We start from the raw sequence: 26761 nt of genomic DNA, 5'->3' as shown, positions 1-26761 counted from the left end.
TAGTTTATAATCTCTCCTGTGATTGAATATTAATGAGAAAAATCTTTACCCTAATTCTTAGTATTTATGTGGAATCATTCTTTGTATCAGTCAACACTAATTTAAAGGAATCATCCGTCTAATTCTCACAGCACTCCTTTGTGGTTGGCAAGAACTAGGGAAGAGGATAATCATTTGTTAATGAGTTTCCCTCAAATTCCAATTTTCTAATTTATGTAGCAGAAAGTAAGCACTAGTCTCACAAACTAATGCATCTGTAAAAAATAATGTTTGCTAGAAAACAAAGAAACCTATGTTGCATATATGTTGGAAAACCCACAGGTAAATAATGGGTCTTAGGTTTAAGTGGCTATAAGAAGCAGGACTGTATGGGGAGTAAATATAAAAGAATCAAGTAAAAACACTTTTGAAAATCAATTACAGAATTCTGTAATTAGCTGAATACAAAATTACTATAAAATCAGTAGCTGAAACACAGGCAACAGCTAGAAAATTTAAAGGCACAAAATATTGTGTTTATAAGAATAATAGACATATATAACAACATAAACTTTACAAAGCATGTATACAATGCAGAGAAATAAAACTTTAAAATTATACTGAAGGACACAGCAGAAGTTAAATGAAAATAGACATGCTAAACCTGAATTGAAAATTAAAAACCTGATCAACAAGGTGTCAAGAAGCCAGTTTATATAAATTAGCCTATACATATATTCAACGAACACTAAGTGGTCATCCAATCATTGTAAAAGCCACACTTTTTTCCCACCTACAGAAGTTGATTCCAAAGTTCTTTGGGAAAATGAATGTGCAAGGATATGTAGGGCAGTGGCAAAAATAAAGCTGAACTAATTCTATTTGGTATTAAAAACATAATAGAAAGCAACCCTAATTAAAATAGTGTGGGTTGGGCACAATGGCTCATACCTGTAATCCCAGCACTTTGGGAAGCTGAGGTGAGCAGATGTCTTGAGCTCAGGAGTTCAAGACCCACCTGTGCAACATGGCAAAACCCCATCTCTACAAAAAATAGAAAAATTAGCCAAGCATAGTCAAGCCCACCTGTGGTTCCAGCTACTTGGGAGGCTGAGGCAGGAGAATCGCTTAAGCCCAGTGAGTGGAGGTTGTGGTGAACTGAGATTGTGTCACTTCATTCTAGCCTGGGCAACAGAGCAAGACCCCTGTCTCTAACAACAACAGCAAAAGTGTGACACCACTGCATGAGGAGACTAAACAATCAATAGAATATACTTCGGGATCTAGAGATAAACTAAAAAGTATAGGAATTTAGTAAACAAAATAGAATTTCATGTTTAAATCACTGGGCAAATGTAGATTAGTAAATAAATGGTGTCAAGACAACTCCCTAGCTATCAGAAAACAAAAATTGAATCCTCAGCTCAGCACTCATACTAAAATAAATTCCAGATATATCAAAAGTCACTTAAACATTAAAACTATAAACATATTAGAAAAACATATGATGTAGTTAAAACAACCTTGAAATAGGGAAGGCTTTTCTAATTATTAGTAAAAGCCTTTATGTGAGAAGACATGTGGATTTATCTAAGTAAAAAAAAAAAATAAATAAATAAACAAAAATAAAAATGTAATAACAGAAAAAAATGTCAAAAACAAAGAGCCATGAAAAGCAAGCAATTTGAGAAGTATGCCTGAATGACAGACAAAGAGAGAACAACGCATCATTCATTCTACCCTTACAGGGACAAGGGATCCAGGGCAGAGAATGTATGTTAAGATGTCAGCTTTGAAGATTCAGAATGGAGCAGGACCACAAATGTGAGTTGGAGATTTGATTAATACCGTTAAGGCTAAAAGGAGGTGGCAGGTACCCGAGCAAGTGTGACTGTGGCAGAAGAGGGCTGAGGATTCCCACTAATAATCAATGTTAAAGAATCTTTGCAAGTGAAGGATTCTCCCCAGAAGGTAGGGTCTAGAAGAGTTGGAGTCTGTTTAATTTAGAGTAAATCTATACAAAAAGGGGAAGGACAACTGGAGACTCTTCCCACTGGCCAGCATCTCCTGGGCATGAATCCTTGTGTGGAACATGATTCCAGACTATAGAGCACTTCAGAGAATGTGGCCTGGTGCAAGTGTCCCCTCTGCCATCCCCAAACCTTTGTTAACATCACTTGCTAGGATGTCCAGCTACATTGCTTCAAGGTGATGCCTCCCAGCTCTCAGGTTGCTGCTGTTTCATTTCCCTTCTGGTTTCCATTTCAGGTCTTACCATCTGTAACCTTGTATCTAACAAGTAAAGCTGTTAGATACTTTCACTCTTCCAATCACTTCTAAGAATCTTTGCCTGCCCTTGATAATGTCCGCAGAAGCACTTTAAACTGTTGATATGTTTGGCTGTGTCCCCACCCAAATCTCATCTCAAATTTTAACCAAAATATGTAATTCACATATGTTGGGGTAGGGACCTAGTGGGAGGTGACGGGATCATGAGGGCAGTTTCCCCATGCTGTTCTCATGATAGTGAATTGAGTTCTCACTAGAGCTGATGGTTTTAAAGTGTGGCACTTCACCTTTGCTCCCTTGCTCTGTCTCCTGCTGCCTTGTGAAGAAGGTCTCTGCTTCTTAGTCCACCATGATTGTAAGTTTTCTGAGGCCTCCCCAGTCATATGGAACTGAATGTCAATTAAACTGCTTTGTTTATAAATTACCCAGTCTCAGTAGTATATAGCAGTGTGAAAATGGACTAACACAACTATTAATCTGTTCTGTTAAGTATGATAAGGTCAGATTCAATTTCATTCATAAATGCAATTAAACTATATATTTCCAAAACATGACTGAGCATGAAAAACCAACAGTTTGCTATCTGAGAAAAGAAATCCAAGCAAAACACCTCAAGCTGATCTCATGTCCACAAATAAAGGCACATCTTCATTTTCAGCTGGAGTTGCTTCTAGTCTAACCAATCCCTATACACTAACAAATGCGAAGGCAGAGACTAAGAGTTTTGATGTTGCAAGAAGCCCAGCAATTTCAGGCACTGAATTCCAAGGGAAATTGCATAACTTCATAATAATGGTTAGTAGTTATTAAAGTATTGTCTCACCAGAGTTTTTCCTCTTTAACGTGAAACACAGCTATTACAGTAGCAGTATATCATCCTTCATTAGACTATAATAACCGAAGTATTCTTACTCTACTTTAATGCTGATGTGCTGTATAAATCATGTCCTGCATTTTAACATGTGAGAAGCATTATGGGACAGAGCACTTCATCTGCACAGAGTGCTAAGGAAGCCACAGCTTCCTAATGAGGCAGGCGTGGCTCCTGAATAGCAATTGCTCTGACATCACATGCATGTTCCCTATCCTCCACTTCTACTCTCTTCATGACAAAAATTCAGAGACACTGCAGGGGAAATGATGGAAACAGTTAGCAAAAATCACCAGCTCCAAGCAATACAAGTAACATTGCCAGCTCCATTTTAGAGATAAACGAACAATTTTGATATGTTGATTAAAGTGGCAATAAAGGTGGCCCGAAAGCATATATGGAAATAGGCAAATGTGATGTCAGCTCTGACTGGGAGTGTTTTAGGGAAAATTTCTAAATCTTGAATTGCAATTTTTCTCTAACCACCAGGAAATGGTTAAGTCCTAGCAACTATTAGGTTGCGTAAATATAATAATTGAGAAGATTTTGTAAGAAGAAGAAAAAGTCCATAGCTTAATAATTACTGGAATAAAGAAGGCAACATTTTTGGCTCACTTTACTACAAGGACATGAATTATATACACACATATATACATGTGGGTATATGTGCAAAAATGAAATTCATTATATACAGAGGTTAATACTTGAGGTATACATTTCTTTAACCCCTTTAAACATTACTTTTATGATATCTTACTAAAATTGGCATTTTCTATTTTCCAACATATGATATGTTATTAAAGGACTGTATTATTTTTTTCTTTTGGAGAATAAAAAAGACTGATTTTAATGTATACAGAACAACAAGCAATAACCAGAATGATAAGCTTTTAGAGATCTGAAAGTGATTTAGCAACTCTCTAAAAGTTCTCCAACAATCTGTGTTGTGTCCACAGCAGCAGACCACCCCACTGAGAAATACCATGCATAATCAGCGGTGCAGACATTCACCTCAGCATAGGCACTGCCCTGCCACACCTTGTTCATCCTCCTGTGGGGGAGGATTACTAATTCTTAGGGTGTTGTGAATGTTGATTAAGACACGTGAAGCCTTCTGTGGAGTGGCAGAAAAAAATATTGATGAATGTTTGGACGATCACAGTTATTTGGCTTTTAGAGACTGCTTACCTCTGGACATACTGCTGGAGAATACAAACAAAATTGAAAACTAAGGTAATGTTGGCTCAGTTTAGCAACTGTCAAGCAGCATTGCTGGCAACGGAAACGGCCTTATCCCAAGCAACACGGCTGGTGACTGGTCTAGATCCTGCATCTTTAAGAAAAAGGAGCCCATGATCATACCAATACCCTTCACAGCTTTTAAGCCTGCAAAAAGTTATGGGAGTTGTGATAATAAGGATAATGGCAGGGCGTGGCTGAAATAGAGGCTCCACATCAACCTTGTGGGAAGTAAGAAAGTTGCTCTTTAAAGTTTTCTTTCTTGTTAAAGAATGAGTGTGCTAATAACTTTGTGACGCCCTATCCTATGGAGCTGCTAGACATGCCGTGCTTACAGGCACGTGGTACATTCTGTGTTCTTGTACTTGAACCAAAATATCTGTGCTGGACGTGCTCACAGGCACGTCCTAGCTCTCCCTTGCCTTTGCTTGCTTAGAGAGGTTTTACGTTGTTAGCCAACAGCGTTTTAGTTTAGATCGTGAGGTAGCGAGGGTGCCCTGTGTGCAGTCCGGGAAATAAAAATTCACTGCAAAGAGATCCTCTGTTTCAGCACTGACTTCTTTGTGGCCCAGAGCATGTATTTCCAACAGACCTGAGGAGGACAGAAGACAGAAGGCTGAAAGAGGAATGACCAAAATCTATCGGATAACTATGACAATCCTATCAAAATTCAATGAGCTACCATTTTTAATGGCATCCTATTTACCACCTATTGCGTTCACACAAAGTGAGAGTCAGTGGCACACAAACAATGCCAGTTCTGGAGAGTGTTCAGAACACAGAGCAACAGAAGGAGGGAGCAGGGTGCAGGAGCTGGGACAGCAATTGTATGCCAGCCATGCGTTGAATGGGGATAATTCATCCTGGTCCACTCCCTCCCTCTCAGCGCTTTCCAGAGAATTCATATTATTAAGATGAGCTGAGTATACCAGATAAATATTCTACATGAACTCAATTTAGTATTATAAAACTCCACTCCCAGCAGTGAGAGCCCCCAGTGTGAAACAATTCTGACTTTTATTCAAATTGGATAGTTTATTTACCCCAGATGACTCCATCTTGGGATGGAACGCCAAATTAGTAGGGCACTTTAAGCATCATTCTTTTAGCAAAGTCAAAAGTGCAAAGAAGATCTTACGCATTTGGCCTCATCTTGAATTTGATTAAAGACTGACGCTCTCAGTTGATTATACTCAAATATTCCCTAGGTCAAGATTATCGTACTAAAGGTAAATCACCTAATTTGATTCCCCTCAGTGAGGAGCACTTGTCTGCTGTTGTATTGATTGGAATTTGGTCTTACAAGGGAAACAAGGTAGCATTTAGAGCTTCATTATCCCTCATGTTTTCAGTGTACTCTACATTTATTTATTTGCTTTTCAAGATTATGCCCAATGGAAAATGACTTCGCTGAGCCACAGCAAAAAAATACAATGTTGCTGCTCATAAAGTCCCCCCCCCCCCGCTGACTTTTTAAAAAAAGTAATCAACCTTTTTTTGTGTGCCATTTCTGTTTATAGAAAAATTGTGAGGCTAGAACAGGGAGTTTCCATACGCCCTACTCTAAGTCCCCTTGCTAACATTTGACACTAGTGGTGCATTTGTTACAGTCAATGGAATAACACCAACACAACGATACTAAATCAAGTTCATTCTTCATTCTGTCTTCCTCGGTTTTTTTTTTTTTTTTTTTTTTTGAGACGAAGTTTCACTAGTTACCCAGGCTGGAGTGCAATGGCGCGATCTCGGCTCACTGCAACCTCCGCCTCCTGGGTTCAGGCAATTCTCCTGCCTCAGCCTCCTGAGTAGCTGGGATTACAGGCACGCACCACCATACCCAGCTAATTTTTTGTACTTTTTAGTAGAGACGGGGTTTCACCATGTTGACCAGGATGGTCTCGATCTCTTGATCTCATGATCCACCCGCCTCGGCCTCCCAAAGTGCTGAGATTGCAGGAGTGAGCCACTGCGCCCGGTGTTTTCTTAATATTTTTTTTTTCCCTCCAGAATTCCACCCAGGGTCCCACATTTAGTCGCCATGTCTCTTTAGAGTGTCCTTGGATGTGAAAATTTATCAGGCTTCTTTTGTTTCTGATAGCACTGAGAGTTTTGAGGAATATGATTAGTTTTTTGTAGAATGTTCCTCCATTGGGATCATTCTCGTGTTTTGTTCATGATTAGACAGAAGTGAAGTGTCCTTCTCACCACATCATATCAAAGGTATATCCTATCAAAATGACTTACTACCATCGATTGATACTGACCTTGATCATCTGGCTACTAGCATGTTAATCTAGTTTCTCTTCTGTAAAGTTTACTCTATTTCCACTTTCCATACTGAACTCTTATGAAGGAAGTAACTAGGTACAGCCCACACTTAACGGTTGGGATTTACATACCACTTCTCTGAGAGCAAAGTATCTACATAAGTGATTTGAAATTATTCTGCAGAAAAAGACTACAAAGAGATTTGTCCCTTCTCCCCCATTTATCTATGTATTGAATTATTTTTATCAGTAGAGACATAGAGCTTTTTTTTTTCTTTGAGTTATGAGGCAACACTATTTATTTTGTTTCTCAAAACGTTGCGTATTTGGCTAAGGGAAAGTAACTCTCTATTTCAGAGTGATCCCAGACTCAGGGGCCAGCCTACAGGGGACGGGTGTGATGGGAACAGCTTAGCCTGCCCCAGACCAGCCTCCATCCCAGGCATATATGTTATCCACATGATCTGGTACAATTTTTCAGGGGCTGGTGCTGGGACTTGGGCCATTGGCTTAATAGAATAGCATGTGTCCCCTTGCCAGGCCTGTCTGTGATGGGTCTGCAAGTCCCTGGATCTTCACCAAGTTGCCATGAAAAGAAGACAAACAGATTCAGGAATAGGAGCTCTCCCTGATCACCGTCAGCATCCTGCACTTTTCTTTTCTACCCACAGGACATTCACTCACTACAGCAGGTGAACAAGAGCAAAGATGAACTCAGGTGCCCATCCTGCGAGGAACTCTTAGGGTAAGGGAGTCTAAAAATCCTACAATACAATCACAAGGTTAAAACAAGGCCCTGAAGATATTCTTAGTAATTGTGCCTTCATAGAGTCCATAATCCACTTTAAACAAATTAAATCTTCCTGTCATTAATTTTCAAGGTACCTGAGAGATCAGGGTTATGCATTTACTTCTATTTTTTTCTGTGCTATTTCAAGCCTGTACTTTATCTGGTAAAATTCAAAAGGGGACAATGAACAGATAGAAAGCCAATAACATTCTTTAGAGACTTTAGGCTGAAACTATGTTCCATTAATTTTGTTTACACAGCTTTTGGATTTATTCTTTTTTCATATAAGTAAAAGTAAAATCTGACATGGTATCAAAAATCCATTGCTCTCTCAGCCTTTTTTATGTCTTTGTGATAATGAAATTTTTCAGCGGTTCACTTAATATATTATAGAATAAATTTAGAAATGGAAAGATTGAATTACATAGCTGGCGCATGAAAGGCTAAGTATTCATAAGATAGGTTACAATAAAAGATACTTGCTTCAAACCTTACCTAGAGTGACCAGCATCCTATTTATCATCTGCAATTCGCTAGATCAGAAATTGCTTTGCTTGTATTTCTTTTCTGTCTATTTATTACAATAGCTCTACTACAGCAAGCCCTGAGACGTGGTGTTAGATCTTGACATTTTTAATATCTCTAGGGTACTTTCTAACATGCATCGAATTCAGATTTAATTAATTATGTGACTAATGCAAATGTGGAAATAATTTCCTGCGTTTGATATGTCAAGCTCAGTAGAAAAATCCCAGCAAGAGAAATGGAGTGAAATTAGGTCCACATTATTAGTTTTGAAACGTTGATTTGCTCTGACCCTTTTTGGTTCCATCAGCACAATGGCGCCAGTCTTTATTGAATTGACATGGCATTGTTCACAGCAGCATCATGCAGATTGGAAATGCCTTTTTGGGTAAATTGTCCCAAAAGAAGAAAAACCTTTGTTTGTAGTGCATACATTATGAATTTTAATTTTACTTAAAATAAATAATAAATCATAAATATGCAATGTATATGAATAAGGTCTATATTATATTCATTGTAATCTAGTTTTTTTATAATTTTAAGTAAATCATATATAACATTGTATATTCATACATTTAATATATAAGATAATATATCTCACTAACCAAATGTAAATGAATTTTATTCTAATGCTCTTAAATATAACTTTAATTTAAAAAGTAATGCTAAACCTACAAATAATTTTACATCATCACATGATTGCAAGAGAAAGAATTTTAGTAGAACCGACTTCATAACACTTAAAAGTTGCAAGACAAGGTATAAAATGTAAGGCATGCCTGTATTTAAAGTTCAATAAGTATTGATTTACCATCAAAACTTTAAAGAGTAAACATGTAAACTTATGTATGAACAAATATTTCCTAATTAACTGATTGCTAAACATATTGTAATGAGTTGTAGATTGCTGGTTTTATAGCTTAGATTTTGTTAATTGCAAGACAATCTGCAGTGACACAATGCTATTAATACTATCAATCACAAGAGAATGAGTGAGTTGTGAGAATATTACTGAGTATTATACAGATTACATGGATCCTTTATAGTTTTAAAAGATACCAACATTAAAGACTTTTTAAATAATAATTTTAGAAAAATGAGTTCTTATATGAATTAAACAAAGGCCTATGTATCAATTTCAGAACGAAAGAGATGCCATAGTTATTGTGGTTGACACACTGTGAAGGCGGCCCCTTTTCTTCCTCACTGGGTGGAGTTTCTCTCTATGCAGTCTTTTCTCCTGGAGTAGAGTAGGACTTGTTTGAGATCAGTAGAACATGGAAAGGATGCTAGGATATACATGATTATGTATCTGTGACTGTTACGTAAAGCTGTGACATCTGTTTTACTGAGAGGCTCTTTCTTGCAGGCTTTGAAGAAGCAAGCTACCATGTTGTGAGCCATCTATGGTGCGTGCCACAGGAAAAGAAACTGACGTGGCCTCCCAGGTGACTGAATGCCTCCAGAAACCATATGAGCAAGGAATCAAATCCTTCTGATGAGATTTCAGAGGAGATTACAATACTAGCAGACACCTTGATTATAGCCTGTGAAACCCTGAAGAAATAAGTGGTGATTCCTCATCTACAATGTGAAATAATAAATATGTGTTGTTTTCTATCAGGATCAGTAGGATATGCATCTATTAATATCTATCTAGCTATCTATTCATCCATCAATCTAATTTATTATTCTATCACTATCGCTAATAAATTGGCTTGTATCTATGTATGTATCTATCTCAACCTCTATCTATCCATCTATCTACCTAAATTATCACTCAATCTCCTCTATCTCTATGAATAAATTAACTTGTACCTATCTATCTGTCTGTCTGTCTATCTCTACCTCTACATCTCTTTCCATCTCTCTAAAAAAATCGGCATCTATCTATCTATCATCTATCATATCTCTCTCTCTCCCTCCCCACTTCATTCTCTATCTCTATCTCTATCTCTATCTCTATCTCTATCTCTATCTCTATCATCTCTATCTCTATCTCTATCTCTATCTCCTCTATCTCTATCTCTATCATCTCTATCTCTATCTATCTCTATCTCTATCTCTATCTCTATCTCTATCTCTATCTCTATCTCTATCTCTATCTATCTCTATCATCTCTCTCTCTATCTATCTATGTCTCTCTCTCTCTCTCTCTCTCTCTCTCTATTAAAAAAATGGCTTGTGCAACTGCAGGGGCTGCCAAGTCTAAAATCTGTTGAGTAAGTTGCTGGCAGGCTGAAAACTCTAGGACAAGAGCTGATGCTTCAGTCTTGAGCCATAATTTTTTCTTCTTCAGAGAAACCTCAGTTTTGCTCCTATTGCCATCAATTGGCTAAAACTCATCCACATTATTGAGGTTGATCTTTACTTATAGTCAACTGATTGTAGATGTTAACCTTCTACATCTGTTGTTGTGTTGTTGACAGCAACACCTAGGTTCATGTTTGGTTACATAGGAGTAATTGCCTAGCCATGTTTGCCCATGAAATCAACCATCACCCTAATCATACATGGTTTCCTCTGGCTAAAGATAGATGTGAAAATCCACAAAGCCTGTGTCTGTGTGTGTGTTCTTTAGGAAGGGGTGGAAAGAGTATTTATTTTAAAATTATCGTTAAAATCTTAACATTCATAAACATATAAAGCTCCAATCCAGGAAGATTGTGAAATTCTAAAAAAAAGGCAGAGTCAAAACAAGTGTTGTTACTTTAAGCGATAAACATGCTTCAGCATTTAACATCCACATCATACTAATGATGATTGCAAGTGTTAATGTGGATGTGTAACAGCGGCGGCAGCAGCGACAGCCTCATGGATCTGACCTGAAGGATGAAAAGTGGCAATGTCCCTAGAAATAAGAAAACTTAAGATTAAACGGACCTGTTAGTAATTTGCTTGTGATAGGTCAGGCAAGTAGGGCACTCCATATACTGAGCTTCCTGTCTTCCACCAGGAGACATTCACTTACTTGAGTTTTCAAGCCTAGCCATTTAAAAAGAGTATGTGTGAATCAAGGTTGCAGTTTACCGACTAACATTGACTCCTTCATTCATCATTAACTCATTCATTCATTCGTTACTTGTATTAAATAAGACCTTATATTTAGTTACCCATGGTACTGACCCAGAGTGAGGAGAGCAGAATTAGACGCAAGTTCTGCTTTCACAAACATTCCTCTTTGGCATTTAACACTCTAGTGGGGGAGAGAATTAAAGAAGCATGTGGTTGAACCAGATTCTGAAAAAGGTGATGCAGAGAAAAATTAGGTGTGCCGGGGCAGAGAAAATGCACGTTGCCTCACTTCCTTCTGGGATCTGCCTTGGGTGAGTGGGAGGGCTTCTCTGGAGAGGCAACACATTTATCTGTGTAGCCATGTCCATCAGCCTGCATTCTCTCTGGATCTTCATGGCCTGAGACTTCATTAGGAATACTGGGGACAGAGACTTAGAAAAGCTACATGTGAGCAATCATCGCCTGGAAGATGCTAAGTCACTTTTTACCTGCTCATTATTTTCTGACCCTACAACACTATACACTGGTCACTAAGTGGAGTGAATATTTTCTGAGTTCGGAAGCCTAAAATATCTAACATGAATCTAAATCTCCAATTGATTTGAGTAAAAATGCATTTGGAGATCAGGCGCTTTTTCCTACAATTTCAGTTCGAGTCATTCTGGCTGAGGCACCATTTTGATAAATCATACAGCAATTGGTTCCCCTCTGATGGCCATATATATGGCTATACATATTTGACAAAACACTAGGCATTTATATGTGAAAATGCAAAGAAGAAATTCAGGTTTTAGAGAAATATACCAGCTGTGAAACATCATATGTGGACATCATCTTAAATCTCTGGGTTGATTCCAAATAAATCATGTGCCCACTTTTGCCATGAACCTAGTGTACAATATGTGTACAAATAAAAACATGAAATGCATGTAGGCTATCAAAAGATAACACCACATGTTTCAATCGCCTCTCAGTGTTCCTTTTTCCCATATCTCCTTATTAGCTTTTGCTCTACTTGAGAGTATCGAATAATTGAACATAAAACCATATGTCTTGTATTTTGTTTTGAAATAAGCAAGAATTCTAATTAGCTATAATAGTTTGAAAAATCTTCTTTCACATTAAAATTAAAAAGAATTCGATGTATTTTATTGAACATACAGATGGATGTCTGCTCACATTTTTTCCTTGTTGTTTTATTTTTTTATTATATAATTTTATTTTAAAATCTAGTTTATTTTTGTTCACAACTAAAAATGCCTTCAGAAAAGTTTAAAGACACTCTATGCATATTCTGCGTACATACGAGGAATACAGTGAGTGTTCTTCCCAAACTAGCAAGATAAAAAATAAAATTATCTACAAGTTAAATTATAAAAGGGTAAAAAGAAAGATTTGTAAAATTGATGAAAACAATAATTTATTAAAAATTATCTTACTTAAAAATGTAGCTTACTGTATCTAACTGAAGGAATTGAGATATCTAAGTATAAAATTTTTCTGTTAGAAATGAATTTTCTTTGTTTTTTTTGAAAGAAGGAGAGAAAGAATGAAAAAAGGAATGAAGGAGAGGAAGACAGAGGGAGAAAAAGAGGGAGAGAACAGGAATGCTTTTTATTCTAAAAATGGGTATTGAAAACTTCTCCTTTGCCAATAATTGTGTTTAATAATGGCCAATCAATATTTCATTTAAACCTATGAGTAGGTGTGGTGTGACACCGATAAGAATGTATATTTTGTGTATTTAATGTGGAGAGAGTTCTATAAATGTTTATTAAGTTTACTTGTTCCAGATCTGAGTTCAAGTCCTGGATATCCTTATTAATTTTCTGTCTTGTTGATCTATCTAATATTGATGTTGAAGTCTCCCACTATTATTGTGTGGGAGTCTAGGGAGTCTAAGTCTCTTTATAGGTCTTATGTATCTGGGTGTTAGGATCATTAGCTCTTCTTGTTGCATTGATCCTTTTACCATTATATCTTTGGTGCTTTAAAATCTATTTTATCAGATGCGAGAATTGCAACTCCTGCTTTTTATTTATTTATTTATTTTTGCTCTCCATTTAGTTGGTTAATCTTTCTCCATCCCTTTGTTTTGAGTCTTTGTGTATCCTTGCATGTGATATGGGTCTGGATGTAGCATACCGTTGGGTTTTGGCTGTATCTTTTGATTGGGGGATTTAGTCAATTTAAAGTTAGGATTACTGCCATTTGATGTTAACTGGCTGTTTTGTCCATTTGTTGATGTAAATTCTTCTTTATGTTGATGCTCTTTACTTTTTGGTATATTTTTTGAAAGGCTAATACTGGTTGTTTCTTTCTATGTGTAATGCTTCTTTCAGAAGCTCTTGTAAAGCAAGCCTGGTGATAATAAAATCTCTGAGTACTTGCTTTTTCATAAAAAAAATTATTTTTCATTCAGTTGTGAAGCTTAGTTCGGCAGGATATGAAATTCTAGGCTGAAAGTTCTTTTCTTTAGGGATGTTGAATATTGGCCCCCACTCTTCTGGCTTGTAGGGTTTCTGCTGAGAAATCTGCTGTGAGTCTGATGGGCTTCCCTTTGTGGGTAACCTGATCTTTCTCTTTGGCTGCCCTTAGTATTTTCTCCTTCATTTCAACCCTGGTGAATCTAACAATTATGTGCCTTGGGGTTGCTCTTCTTGAGGAATATCTTTGTGATAAGAAACTTCTGGGAGTTAAAAGTACTAGTTCTAACCCAATGTAAAGAAACGAAGAACTTTGAAAAAAGGTTTGACGAAATGCTAACAAGAATAGACAATATAGAGAGAAATATAAATGAATTAATGGAGTTGAAAAACATAACATGAGAACTTTGTGAAATATGCACAAGTTTTAATAGCCGAATTGATCAAGCAGAAGAAAGGATATCAGAGGTCGAAGACCAACTTAATGAAATAAAATGAGAAGACAAGAATAGAGAAAAAAGGATAAAAAGGAATAAGTAAAATCTTCAAGAAATATGGGACTATGTGAAAAGACCTAATCTACGTTTGATAGGTGTACCTGAATGCGATAAAAAGAATGAATCCAAGCTGAAAAATACTCTTCATGATATTATTCGGGAAAACTTTCCCAACCTAGCAAGGCAGGACAATACTCAACTCCAGGTAATACAGAGAAATAAATTTTCTAAAAGAATGAATGACCACTTGATGGATGATTGGCCATCATCTGTCTAGGCTGCTCTTCATGATGATGAAATTATGAGAGGGCAAAGATGGCCAGCATTCAATGCTCTGACTGTGCCTGATCCTGCCGTATCCTGCTGTCCACCTGCACTGCAGTGAAGTGTGCATACAAAGGACAATAGAAAAAAAAGTATCATTTACTTAGTATCTGGATAGTAAATAATCCAATACAGACTGTGGTAAATACAGGGCAGGACTGATGGCTTAAGCTCAGTGATGGACCAGGGCATTCTTTTTCATTTCTCCTCCCATCTAACTTTTGGGAATATACCACTCCGGATGGCCAGAAAGAACTGGGAAGTTGAGTTGGAGTTTAGTCAGAGTTCACAGGGTCTCCGAATCCAGCTATTCCACCAGAGACAAAACGGTATGTGAGACCTGAATATTTACTTTCAATGCCCAGTGACATCACCATTAGACATTGTGTCTCAATAAAATTTTGGAATCAAATCAGATTGCAGATAGTACATTGAGACAATAATGTAAGATGCAGACTATGTCATCTACTTTTTGTAAAAATACTATTGATGTCAGTGTATAAAATAGTTACAAATGTAATTTATCGTATGTTACTGTATATATTAAAAAATCCTGATGTGTAAGAATAAAATCTAAACTGTCATGATTTGTTTTCTCAGAGAAAAGAGCATGTGATGAAGGACTCTTCATTTCTACCTTATCATCTTTATATCATTTGAATACTTTAAGATTTACTACTATTAATTCATAAATACTAAATGCCTACATCCAATATTCTAAAAGAGCACAAATAGACAATGTAAGGTCACATCTCATGGAAGCAGAGAAAAAGAAGAAACCAAACCCAAACCTAGCAGAAGAAAAGAAATAATAGAGATCAGAGCAGAGATAAAGGAAATTGAAACCAAAAATACAAAAGATAAATAAAACAAAAAGCTGGTTCTTTGAAAAGACAGACAAAACTGATAGACCATTGGTGAGATTAACCAAGAAAAGAAGAGAGAAGATCCAAATAATTCAAATGAAATGGGAGATGTTACAACCAACACCACAGAAACACAAAAGAACATTCAAGTCGGCTAAGAGAAACTTCACAAGCACAAACTAGAAAACCTAGAGGAGATGGACAAATTTCTAAAAATATGCAACCCTCCTGTATTAGGCCAGGAAGAAATAGAAACTCTGAACATGCCAATAACAAGCAGTGAGATTAAAATGGTAAAAAAAAAAAAAAAAACTAAAACAAAAAAAATTTTTCAACCAAAAAAAGAAATCCAGAACCAGATAGATTCACAGCTATTAGACATTCAAATAATTAGTACCAATCCTACAGAGACTATGCCAAAGGATAAAGAGGGAATCCTCCCTAAATCATTCTATAAAGTCAGTATCAACCTAATGTCAAAATCAGGAAATGATGACAACAACAACAGAAGAACTAAAGAGAAATTTCCCTGATGAACATAGATGCAAAAATCCTCAACAAAATCTAGGTAACTGAATCCAACAGCATATCAGAAAGATACTACATCATAATCAAGGGGGTTCCATAACAGGGATGGTTTAACGTACACAACTCAATAAATGTGATACACTACATAACCAGAATTAAAAAGAAAAATTACATGATGATCTCAATAGATGCAGAAAAATCACTTGACAAAATTGTTTCCTTTTATGATTAAAATCCTTAGCAAAATTGGCATAGAAGGGACATAATTTATGGTAGTAAAAACCATCTATGACAAACCCAAAGCCAGCACAGTACTGAGCAGTGAAAAGTTGAAAACATTCCCCCTGAGAACTGTAACAAGGCAAGGAGGCCCACCTTCACCACTTCTATTCAACGTGGCACTGGAAGTCTTAGTTGGAGCAAGCAGACAAGAGAAAGAAATAAAAAGCATCTAAATCAGTAAAGAGGAAGTCAAAGCATTGCTGTTCACTGATGATATGATGGTATACTTGGAAAACTGTAAAGACCCATTCAAAGCTCCTATATCTGATAAATGAATTCAGTAAAGTTTCAGGATCAAAATTAATGTCCACAAATCACTAACACTGCTAAAAACCAACAGTGACCAAGCTGAGAATCAAATCAACTCGACCCCTTTTACAATGGCCTTAAAAAATAAAATAAAATAAAATAAGTAGGAATACACCTAACCAGGAAGTGAATTGCCTCTAAAGAAAAAACTGCAAAACGCTGCTGAAGGAAATCATAGATGACACAAACAAATGGAAACACACACCATTGCTCACAGATGGGTAGAACTAATATTGTGAAAAAAGCCATACTGCAAAAATCACTTTATAAATTCAATGCAATTTTCATCAAAATACCATCATTATTCTTCACAAAACCCGGAAACATAATCCTAAAATTCACATGGAACCCAAAAAGAGCCCTCATGGTCAAGGAAAGACTAAGCAAAAAGATCGTATCTGCGGGCACTGCAGTACTCAACTTCAACTGGCACTACAAGGCTGCAGTAGCCATCACAGCCCGGAACTGGTATAAATATAGACATACAGACAGATGAAACAGAATAGAGAACCCAGAAAGAAAGCCAAGTACTTGCAGACAACTGAAATTTGACAACAAACAAAAACATAAACTAGAGAAAGGACCCCCTAGTCAACAAATGGTTAAGGGATAATTGTCAAGTCACATGTGGAAGAATGAAACTGGATCCTCATTTCTCACCTAATACAAAAATCAACTCAAGATGAATAAAAAACTTAAATCTAAGACCTGAAACAGAGCAACTCTAGAAGATAACAGTGGAAAAATCTCTCCTAGACATTGGCTTAGGCAAGCACCAAGAACTGAAAAGCAAATGCAATGAAAACAAAGATAAATGACTTAATTAAGCAAAAAATGTTCTGCACAGCATAATAAATAATCAACAGAGTAAAAAGACAACCTACAGAGTGGGAAAAAGTATTCACCAACTATGCATCCAACAAAGGACTGATATTAAGAGCCTATAAGAAACCCAAACAAATCAGCAAGAAAAAAAAAAAACAGATAATACCATCAAAAGTGGGCTAAGGACATGGACAAACGATTCTCAAAAGAAGATACATAAATGGCCAAAAACATATTAAAAAAAATGCTCAACATTACTAATGATTAGGGAAATGAAAATCAAAACCACAATGTGATACCACCTTACTCCTGCAAGAATGACTATAATGAAAAAATTTTTAAAAATATATGTTGGCATGGATGTGGTAAAAGGGAAATCTTTTACACTGCTTGTGGGAATGTAAAGTAGTAGAAGCACTATGGAAAACAGTATAGAAATTCTTTAAATAATTAAAAGTAGATCTATCATTGGATTCAGAAATCTCACTACTGGGTGTCTATTCAGAGGAAACGTCATCATTATTGGAAAAAGATCTGTGCACATGTATGTTTATAGCAGCACAATTCACAACTGCAAAAATATGGAAACAGCCCAAATGCCCACCAACCAACGAGTGAATAAAGATGTGATATATATATATATATACACACACACACACCATGGAGTACTACTCAGCCATAAAAGGAATGAAACAATGGCATCTAAACCTAGATAGAGTTGGAGACCATTATTCTAGGTGAAGTAACTAAAAATTGGAAAACAAAACATTGTATGTTCTCACTTATAAGAAGGAGCTAAGCTATGAGGACACAATGGCATAAAAACGATATAATAGACTTTGGGAATTTGGGGGATGGGGTGATGGATAAAAGACAACACACTGGGTAAAGTGTTCATTGTTTGGGTGATGTGTGCACCAAAATCTCAAAAGTCACCACTAAGAAATTATCCATGTAACCAAACACCACCTGTTCCCCCAAACAAATGAAATAATAAAAAAGAATAAACACGTAAATACCAGATCACAAAACAGATCTATAATTTTAATTATAGATGTTAAAGCAGTAAAAACACCATCTTATTCTCTTATATCCTGTAATGATGATAGATCTTTATTATATTTATTCATTCATTAATTCTTTAAAGAAACTTTGTTTTCCAAGGTAATATAGAGACATAGATTATAAGTGTTATGAAGTATCTCTTCAAGCCATGGTGAAGTGTTCTACACATGGGGAATAGGACATAAAGTTGAGATACAAATTAATTTCACATTTTCAACTTATATCTGCTTTTAAGTGCATATATGGCAGTGAAAATTCAGTAATACAACACTTTAAAAAATTCTAGGACTTATTTTGACTGGTTTTCAAGATGGATATGTAAAAAATATTTTAAAATAAAGTGCTATAAGCTCATTAGTTCATTTTATTTTCATTTTATTTTTGGGGGGTACATAGTAAGTTTACATATTTATAGAGTACATGTGACCTTTTGATATGGGCAAGCACTATGAAGTAAGCATATCATGGGGGCATCCATCCCCTCCTTTGAGTTACAAACAATCCAATTACACTCTTTATTTTAAGGTCTACAATTGAGATATTATTGCCTCTAGTAATCCTCTTGTAACCCTATTATGCCGCCAAATAGTTTTAATTTATTCTTCTATTTTTTGTAAGTTCATAATTACATTGTTATTTTTTTATTTTTAATTTTGGTGGATGCATAGCGGGTATATATATTTATGAGGTACATGAGATGACTCAATACAAGCATCTGATGCAATGCACAGTAATCACATCATAGAGAATGGGGTATCCATCCCCTCAAGCATTTACCCTTTGAGTTACAAACAATCCAGTTGTACTCTTCATTATTTTAATGTGTACAATTAAGTCATTACTGACTAGAGTCATCCTGCTGTGCTATCAAATACTAGGTCTTATTCATTCTTTCTAACTATTTTTTGTACCCATTAACCGTCTCCCCCTTCCCCTCACAGCCCCCAGTAACCATCCTTCTAATCTCTGTGCCCATGAGTTTAATTGTTTTGATTTTTAGATCCCACAAAGAAGTGAGAACATGTGATATTTGTCTTTCTGTGCCTGGCTTGCTTCGTTTAATATAATGATCTCTAGCTCCATCCACGTGGTTGCAAATGACAGAATCTCTCTGTCTCTCTTTGTTTTTTTTTTGAGATGGAGTCTTGCTCTTGTTACCCAGGCTGGGGTGCAGTAGCATGATCTTCGCTCACTGCAACCTCAGCCTCCTGGGTTCAAGTGATCTTTGTGCCTCAGCCTTCTGAGTAGCTGGCATTACAGGCATGTGCCTCCATTCCCGGTTAATTTTTTTATTTGTTTAGTAGAGACGGGGTTTCACCATATTGACCAGGCTGGTCTTGAACTCCTGACCTCAGGTGATCCTCCTGCCTCGACCTCCCAAATTGCTGGGATTACAGGCATGAGCTTTGGTGCCTGGCCAGAATCTCATTCTTTTTATTGGCTAAATAGTTTTCTATGGTTTGTATGTATGGCATTTTTTTGTTCCATTCACCTGTTGCTGGACACTTAGGTTGTTTCCAAATCTTGGCTATTGTGAACAGTGCTGCAACAAACATGTGAGCACAGATCTCTCTTCGAGCTACTGTTTTTCATTCTTTTAAATATGTACCCAGCAGTGAGACTGCTGGATCATATAGTACATTGTCACTTTTTCAGTATTACTATCATAACATTTCAAGGAAATAATGATAGTGGTCCTTATTTATAAAATCTGTCTCATTCTCCGAGCAGGGTGGCTTTGTGAACTGTGGTGAGGACTGAGCAAGGAAATATCACCTGTTACTTCACTGCCATGCTACTCAAAATGCATCTTACATTATTAGATTTAACAAGGACCTCAACATTTTGAGTGCATATGGAACCAAAACTGAACTGAGGAAGTAATGCTAGCATGTATCAGAACACAGCCTGGGCTTGGCATTTCGTTCAAATGGCGTTTGCGTATTCTGTGACGTCCTTTCTGAAGTTCTTTGAATTTCACCTCTTCCCTAAAACTCATTGTATGAGTCAGACAAATAGCAGGAAATGGAGTTTCAGCACACTCTAAATCCTCAAGTGTGAATCAGAAAATGTCAGTTATTATTTTATTACTATTGTCTTTCAAAATTTGTTATGAGATTCTTGTTTTTCTTTTCTTTTCAAAAATTAATATTTTAATAATATGTAAAGAAATATACCTAAAATACAATACTATAAATACAGTTTTATGTTGCTTTGCTCCATCAAGGTCATCTTAATCATACAAAATATTCAATATTTCCTCCCTCCTTTCCTTCCTTTCTTCTCTTTTCTACCTTCATCCCCCCCACTTCCAACCACCTTCTTATCACCTTATTTCTGAAACCCTGTATTTTCCTGAGTCTCTAGGAAGTTGCACTAATGGACTTTTTTCGTACATTTCGTGGACGTTTCATTTTCATGATAGCTGGTGAATGTGATATTTTTCTTTAAATTGTGAACATGTTGCTGACATCTGTTCTTCGATAAATGGCTTTAAATGCAGCAATTAAACCTTGAAACAGCCTGCCACACCATGCCATTGCTCTCTCTACAACATCAATTGGGCATATAATGCCCTCCACCACTGGGGTTAGTACTCCTAATTCTGCCTGTCAATTCTTTAGCATTCTTCATTTTACCTGTGCAGGTAATAACCTTAATATAGTTGGTTTCAACAGCAGTACATTAAAATCTTGTGAAACATACTACAAATGATAACCAAGGACATAAAGAAAAATATTACATAAGGTTGAACACAATGGAAAAAATGAATGGGAAAGCTGAATGGAATTTTCCAAAAACAATGTCAAAGGACATAAAAAAACCCTTGGTCAACCTCACACTTCAGTAACATCAGAGAACCGCATCAGCTTCTCGATACAGATCACTACATTTACGAGTCTTCCATCAGGGACTGCATATTTTGCTAATGATAAGTCCTCCTGTAACAAAAATATTTTTTACAGGTTTAATTATTATAATAATTTGTAAATTTTTTATCTCAGTGAATATTAAATTTTGGGAACACCACACAAGAAATAAGGAGCAGCTGAGTCCGATAAAGTCTTCTTTGACTGAAAATTATTTCAGTATTCTGTATAGTACTCTTTCATTTTGCTCTGTTTCCATATAGAAAATTGTTACTATTCCTCAAGAGTAAATCATTTTAATTGCATACACCATGATTTTTCAGCAAAAACACAAAAAAAATATACTTGATTGAACCAAAGAAAATATCAGAAAATGATATAGTTTTATATATAACAATGTGATAATATTCAATTCATATTATAATACCTGTGGAAGAGGGATTCCTATGAAATTCTAATTTTTTTTTTTTAGACAGTGTTTTGCTTTGTCGCCTAGGCTGAAGTGCAGTGGCACAATCTCCGCTCACTGCAATCCCCATCTCCTGGGTTCCAGCAATTCTCCTGCCTCAGCTTCCTGAGTAGCTGGGATTATAGGTGCCTGCTACCACTTCCAGCTAGTTTTTGTGTTTTTAGTAGAGATGGGGTTTCACCATGTTGGCCAGGCGGGTCTCGAACTCCAGTACTCAGGTGATCTACCTGCCTCGGCCTCCCACAGAACTGGGATTACAGGTGTGAGCCACTACCCTTGGCCTGAAATTCCAACTTAATAGAAATTCTGGTCCAAAGAGAATAGAAAAACAATGTGAATTCTTTATTTCACCTCCCAAAAACCTAGTTATCACCAGTTTTTATTAAAGAACACCTGCTCAAAAAAGAGTGTGATAATTTTCTAAGTGTTTACATGAGAATGTAAACGTACTAGGAGTAATAAAAATAATTTATTCTACATAAAGAAATATTTAAAATGATGTCGATTTCACTCTAATAGCTAATTGAAGAAACTCTTCAGGAAGCCAATATGCACGTTAATTGAAATGAGTGCCGCTGGTTCAGTGGATAATTCCGAGGCTCACGTAAAGACAGGATCACCACATTTGAAGATCCACTCTAGCCCTTTCTACACTGGTCTGATCATTGTTCTCAGGGGAGTCTAGTTCTTTGGATGTTTCTGAACGTTTGTAAGATTGAATGTATGCAAATACTAATCGTTATGTGTTGCCCAATAATTAAACCCAGCTAATGAAGTCATAACCAAATCTTTAAATTTAGTAGATCCATTCAAATTTTCAAAATGCTTAAAACAAAAGATTACACAAATAATTCACATTAGTGGACTGAGAATAGTATTTTGATCATATTGATGATGATACAATAATAATTTGGCATTTATTGGGTGCCTATTCTACTCTAAGTGCTATGCCTTGTGATTTATAAACATTTTGTTGAGACCTTAACATTTCATGAGTGAAGTTGATTTCCACACTGATGCTTGGAAAGTACATGACATTTGCTGGAAAATAGCCAGGTCAGTTGCCAATTTGAGATTTTATAAAATCCATGGAATCCACCTTAGAAGTTAATTGCACTTGTGGTTTCCCTTCACAAAGGTCAGCTGGGTTGATTGTCTTCACAGATGACTAATCTAAACATTAGTGAGCCCACAGATTTGTCACTGAATCGATCCACAACCATTTTCCTCATTATTCTTCATGGAGAAAAGGATTTGTACATAGATCAGAACTTTGTTTTTAGAAGGATGTAAAGACAAATTCTGGATGAAATTGAAATTACAGAAAAAAACATATTTGTATGCCAGGAAATCTGAACTTTCCCTTGTATAGCACTAGTTAGGTATCATCGTGATTAAAGACTTTAGAGGAAAGAGATAGAGCAAGATGGTGAAGTAGGACTCTCCAGAGAACATCCCCCAACAGCCGAATCAATCTGAACAACTATTCATGCACAAAAATACCTTTACAAGGGACAAACAAGCTGAGAGATGACAGTACATGCTTTTAGCACAATAATAGCAAAGACTCCTTAAAGATGGTAGGAAAGAAAGTTTTACATCACTCATGTCACTTTCCCTTGAACCTAAGACACAACAGTGTAGAGAAACCTACCTTCCAATTGGGAAAAATTGAGGAAAGTGGGCACAGCACTTTGCCTTGGAATCCAATACTGGACCCATCATAGTATAACTTAGCATTAGGCAGACCCTCATGGCTCTAACTTCCAAGCTGTTATCTGTGGACTTAGTCTCTAGACATTTCCTGGCATCGGGCAGGACCACACAGTTCAGGCTTACATGGCAAACTCTATCTGTAGCCCAAATCACAACCAGGCTGACATCAGTGCCCCCAGGCTCCAGATAGCCCTCATCAACAGGCAGGCCTTAGAGTTCTCTGGATTCAGGTGTGCCCCAGTCCTGTGCTGGTCATATCTGCCCCAGGCTTCTGGCAGGACCACAGCAGCCACTGCTACCCTGAGTTTTAAAGATACCTCATAACAGCACTGTCTACACCAGACCTAAGCTTCTGGCCTGTCACAGCATAGCACCTGCCATAGTGAACCCTAGATGTCTGGCAGTGCTGCACCACCTGTAACTGCCACCAGCTGCTGATATGCCCAAATGCTGCATCTGCTGCAGAGTTTTTTTCAGACAAAGCTGGTCTGCAAAGACTAGAATAAAAACCTGTTTCTTCAAATGCACAGACACTGATGCATAACCAGAATAATAAAGAATACTCGGGGGGAAATGACATCATTAAATTAAAAAAAAGAAAAGGTGCCAGTGACTGACCCAAGGAAATCGAGGTGCATTAACTCTTTGCAAGGAGTTTTAAATTATTATTTTTAAAAAGCTCAGCAAATTTCAACAAAATACAAGTAATTAAATGAAATGAGGAGAACAATAAATAACCAAGATAAAAATGTAATATAGAGATTGAAGTAATAATAACCAATAGAAATTCCAGAGCTGAAGAATGCAATATACTATATGAAACATGCAACAGAGAATGTCAACGACATAATTGATCAAGAAGAAAAAAAATTGTAAACTCAAATGCAGAATATTAAAAAATGTAATGGCAGAAGAAAAGAAAAAATGAATGAAAATAAATGAAGATAGCTTACAGGATTTATGAGACAGTATTAAAAAAGAAAACTTCTGAGTCATAGGAGTTAAAGGAGAAGAGAACAATTAAGAGATGGGAAGTGTATTTAAAGAAATAATGGCTGAAAACCCTTCCAAACCTGGAGAAAAATGTAAATATCTAGATGTAGGAAGCTCAAAGGTCTTTAATCCAAATAAGATTGTCCCATGATGTATTATATAACCAAGTGTCAAAAATCAAAGACAAAGAAAGAATCCTGAAAGCAGCAAGAGAAAAGGAGCAAATAATACATAAGGCAGTTTCAATATGACTAGCAGCAGACTTCTCAGTAGGAGTTCTACAAGCTAGGAGAGAGTGGAATAAAATATAAAGAATGTTGAAGAGGGGAAACCCAAGAATACTGGCAACCAATAATACTGAACCCAGCAGAATGATTGTGTTGAATACATTTCAACTCTACCCAATTTGTTGTTGTTGTTGTTTAATCATGAACGGATGTTGCATTTTTTTGTGAAATGTGTTTTCTGCACTTATTAAAATTATAATTTTGTCCTTTATTCTGTTAATGTGATAAAAACTGTATTTATTAATCTAAGTATGTTGAACCATCATTGAATATGTGAGATGAATACTAGTTGATCATGGTGAAAGTTGTTTTAATTGTGTTGTTGAATGCAGTTTGCTAGTATCTTGCTGGAGAGTTTTACATTTATATTCATTAGGGATATTCACCTAGAGTTTGCTTTATTGTAGTATCTTTGTCTAACTTTGATATCAGGGTGATGCTGATTTCATCAAATGAGACTGGAATTATTTCCTCCTCTTAATGTGATTCAAAATTTCGTTATTTAAAGCTATTTTGATCATTTTTTATGACTGCATAGTATTTCATGGTGTGTATGTGCCACATTTTCCTTGTCCAGTAGGCATTTAGGTTGGTTCCAGGACTTTGCTACTGTAAACAGTGCTGCTATGAACATATGTGTGCATGTGTCTTTGTAGTAGAACGATTTATAATACTTTGGGTATATACCCAGTAATGGAATTGCTGGGTCAAATGATATTTCTGGTTCTATATCCTTGAGGAATTGCCACACTGTCTTCCACAATGATTGAACTAATTTACACTCCCACCAGCAGTGTAAAAGTGTTCCTATTTCTCCACATCCTCTCTAGCATCTCTTATCTCCAGATATTTTAATGATTGCCATTCTAACTGGCGTGAGATGGTATCTCAATGGGGTTTTGATTTGCATTTCTCTAATAATCAGTGATGATGAGCATTTTTTCATATGTTTGTTCATATCTTCTTTTGAAAAGTGTCTGTTCATATTCTTCTCCCACTTTTGGCTTTTTTTTTTCCCTTTTAAATCTGTTTTAGTTCTTTGGAGATTCTGGATATTAGCCCTTTTTCGGATGGCTAGATTGCAAAAATTTTTTTCCACTCTGTTAGTTGCCAGTTCACTCTAATGATTGTTTCCTTTGCTGTACAGAAGCTCTGGAGTTTAATTAGATCCCATTTGTCTATTTTGGCTTTTGTTGCTAATGGTTTTGGTGTTTTAGTCATGAAGTCATTGCCTATGCCTATGTCCTGAATGGTTTTGCCTAGGTTATCTTCTAGGGTTTTTGTGGTGTTAGGTCTTATGTTTAAGTCTTTGATCCATCTGGAGTGAATTTTAGTGTAAGGTGTCAGGAAGGGGTCCAGTTTAAAGTTTTATGCTCCCATTGTGGCTTGGAAATTGGACCTTGTCAGAGGTGCAGTTGCAACAATAAAGTGAACTTTATGATTAAACGTATATGACCAGGGCCCATTAAATTACGCCTGGAGCATAAGTAACATGGTAAGAAAGCATGCATTCAAACATACCTCTGGCTCTTTTTTTTAAAGTAATTTATCCAGAGAATGTATTTCTTTCCATATGGGGGCATTCTACTCTTTGCAAATTTTTCATTCTCATTTTCTCATAGCTTCAAAGCCCCATATTATAATGATTTCACAGATGACCCAGTGGCTCAGGTTCAATCACTGAAATTTCCTAGTCAGGCGCCTCATCAGTTCTTCAGAAATCAAATTCAAAGCAGCCAGTATATTTTAATTCATACCTAATATCCCTTCTATTATTCACTTTCACTTTGATTAGCTGTCTCTCAACATTTCAGGGTAGCTGTTTTTGTTCTTTGGTTTCGAAAATTTGGGCTATTGAAAATAGACTTCCTGTGTGTGACAGATTAACAAAATCTGGGTGTACTCGTTCATCCTCAGACTGCCATAAAGAATTACCCAAGACTGAGTAATTTATAAGGAAAAGAGGTTTAATTGACTCACAGTTCCACAGGTTCTACAGGAAGCATGGCTAGGGAGACAATAGAAACTTATAATCATGGAGGAAGGGTGAAGGGGGAAAAGCACATTTTCATGGAGTAGCAGGAGACAAAGTGAAAGGGGAAGTGCTACACACTTTTAAACAGTCAGATCTCCTGAGAACTCACTCACTATCATGAGAACAGCAAGGGGGAAATCTCCCCCCATGATCCAATCACCTCCCACCAGGTTCCTCCCACTACACTGGGAATTACAATTTCACATGAGATTTGAGTGGGGACACACAGCAAAACCATATCATTGGGAATATTTAGGGATGTAAAAACACATAAACCATTCCATTTTTAGATAC

Source organism: Callithrix jacchus, chromosome 2, assembly GCF_049354715.1.
Source record: "Callithrix jacchus isolate 240 chromosome 2, calJac240_pri, whole genome shotgun sequence".
In the NCBI taxonomy this organism is placed as follows: Eukaryota; Metazoa; Chordata; class Mammalia; order Primates; family Cebidae; genus Callithrix; species Callithrix jacchus.
Note: the sequence above shows the minus strand (reverse complement) of the source record.